The sequence below is a fragment of the Mastomys coucha genome, chromosome X (assembly GCF_008632895.1).
Source record: "Mastomys coucha isolate ucsf_1 chromosome X, UCSF_Mcou_1, whole genome shotgun sequence".
NCBI classification, from domain to species: domain Eukaryota; kingdom Metazoa; phylum Chordata; class Mammalia; order Rodentia; family Muridae; genus Mastomys; species Mastomys coucha.
The window spans coordinates 101,409,702-101,412,554 of NC_045030.1; positions in this window are offsets into that span (position 1 = coordinate 101,409,702).

Below are 2,853 nucleotides of genomic sequence, written 5' to 3' on the forward strand. Positions count from 1 at the left end.
AAAAAAAAGTATGCACTTGCTAAAGAGCTGCTATAACAACTAAGTCTACAAAAGAAACACAAGTAAAATCCTTAGGATGGAGATCTAGCTTAGTGATTGAGTGCTTTCTTAGTATGGTGAAGGACCTAAGTTCAATACCTCAGAGGTGGGGATGGGGGCAAACACATTTAGTCTTAATGGTCTAATTTGGGAAAGAGAGCCTCCACAGAACAATTGGAGCAATATTAAGAGAAACCAAGAGTGCAGTATATAAAATTACAACTAAGTCAAATTCCCAGCTCAGCCAGTCACTGTGGCTTTGAATACATTACCTATCATTTGTACATATAATAAGTGTATTTCAAAGGGTTGTTGGGCTGCTTAAGTAGCATTATAAAGTCAAGTTTTCCTATCTGGCACTGTGGGATATTCAATGAAAATTATCTGATGCAGATTCAAAGTAATATATTAGTGTATAGAACAACAGTTCAGCTGCTTAAACTCAATGATTGATTAGGTCACGAGATTAATTGGCAACCTGATAGACAAGTAGTACAGACTGGGATGACTAAGGAAGGCTTCATTTGTAAGGCTTTGGGAGAAAGAATTGCAAGGGCTGAAGCAGAGCCTTGGGGAATGAGGGATAGTTGATCTGTGGACCTACACAGATGTATGAGGTCAGGAGAGATTAAAGATCTAGCAGTGCAGTGGAAGCACTGGAAGATAAGGCTTATCAATAACAGACATCCCAACCAGGATTATCAAGTATCTTAAATGCACTAGATGGTAAACAATTCCTGAAACCCTTTAAATCACAAGTTGGTTCCCCTGGCAACCAACCCCCATCTGGAAGCTATTCTGGAACCCCCAGCCAGCTGTCATCATTAGCATACAAAAAGATATTTATCATTTCTGACATTCCAAGGACTTTAGGAACTGGGTACCTGGAATTTGGGCTGAAAATCAAACAAATGTGTATAACTTATTACAAATGATAAAATTATAGGGAGGATGTCTATGTCAAAGTTCATCTTTTTTTGAGACAGTCTCATGTAACCCAAACTGTATATAATAACTCTTGATCATCTTGCCTCCATCTTCCAAGTATTAAGATTACAAGTATGCACCACTGTGCCCATCAAAATCCATGCTTTTATTTCATTTAGTTTTGTTTTATTGCAACAGGGTTTTGCATACCCCAGGCTAGCCTAGAATTCTCTATGTAGCTCAGGATAATCTTGAACTCATCATCCTCCTCCTGCCTGTTTCACCGTGTTCAGCCTTGGGAAAAAAAAATCACCCTTTTAAAGAATACAACTCAGTATGGTTTAACTATAGTCAAAGAGTTATGCATTGTAAGGGTCTGAAAGTTGCTGAAGGAAGACCCCAGAATCAGTATGCAAAAACAAAGAGCATTTATTCTGCAGAAACAACCAGCATTCCTGGATCAACCATTCTTTGAAATGGCAACCCCAGACAAAGGCACACTGGCCTTCTTATACTGAACCAGGGGAACTCTCTAGAAGGGTAGGTAATTGAAATTTTCATTGGTGGGTGCTGGGGGTGGGCACAGATGGTCAGTGGTCTGTATTCCTATGTCACAAACATTCAACCATGTGATGAAATAGGGTTGTCCATAGAAGATGGCCCATTTTAAGATAAGATATTTCCCCATTTTTGTGGTTATCCCCAGGCTGTTCTTCTTTTGGGGGGAGGGGGTATGATCTTGTTCTGGATTTTTATGGTTGGTTCCTAGAGCTGGTATCTTATGGCCTAGTTTCTGGGACTTATGGTCTATTCCTGGACCTGGCACCTTACGTCCTTTTTTTTTGAAATCAAGGCCTGGTCCTTAAATGGAGACAAATGGAGTTTATGTTGTCCTTTCATCATCAATTTAAGAACATTTTCATCACCAAAAGAAACCCTATGCCCATTCCTAGTAACTACTCATTTCCTCCCAACACTCACTCCAGTGTTGGCAACAATGAACCATTAACAGAGATTTTTAAGGCCAATGCCTGGAGGATCCTGGCAGCCACAACAAGCTCTTTAATGAAAGGTAGTGGAAAACAGAGAAAAGGGATTTATTCAATGTGCTACATTGGGGAGAAGAGCAATTATGTCCTGCCAGCCACCACCCCCATCTTCAGAGCATTCACATGAGTCTTACTTAGGCTTAAGTAGGCATCAAGAGGTATATATTAGCAGGCCTGATGAAGGTGGGGGCTCAGCCTCAGTCTCTCCTACAAAGTGGTCTGACAAGTTGTATCAAGTTTCTTCCAGAAAGACAAAGTCCCCTCTGGCTGTCCTCAGCATGAATTTCCTGGGGGGAAATTCCATTCCTTGGAATTCATTGTCTCAATGGTCTGACAGCCAAAGGAAGGAGCACAGGTGTCCTTTTAGAATAGCTTCTCTCCTGCCAGGACCGTTGCAAAACTTTCAGTGTTAGCTAAAGCTGCAAAGGTTCAGTTATGTGGGATGGATACCTATACAGACTCAAAGCATGACATGTTGAGGACACGTGAGGCCCCTGTATCCTATTTAAAACAGTAACATTGGTTGGAGGCCTTCAAAAAGGAACTCATGACTTTAGAACTCATGGAATGTAGACCACCAGGTTAGCACAACCTTGGACAGGCAGAGGCCCAAGGACTTCATGCAGTTGTGAAGTTTTGCTCCACTTGTGGCCCTCAAGTCTCTCCTCATCTCTGAGTTGTCTGAAAACTCTAAGGGGGCTTCCAACCTCTCACTGGCACTTACAATAATAGTGCTTGATCTTTTTCAAACATTGCAGCAGGAACAGACTAATGACTCAATCACCACCCTAGGAAAGAACAACTTAGAGATGTAGATTGTTAGTAACAACAATCACTC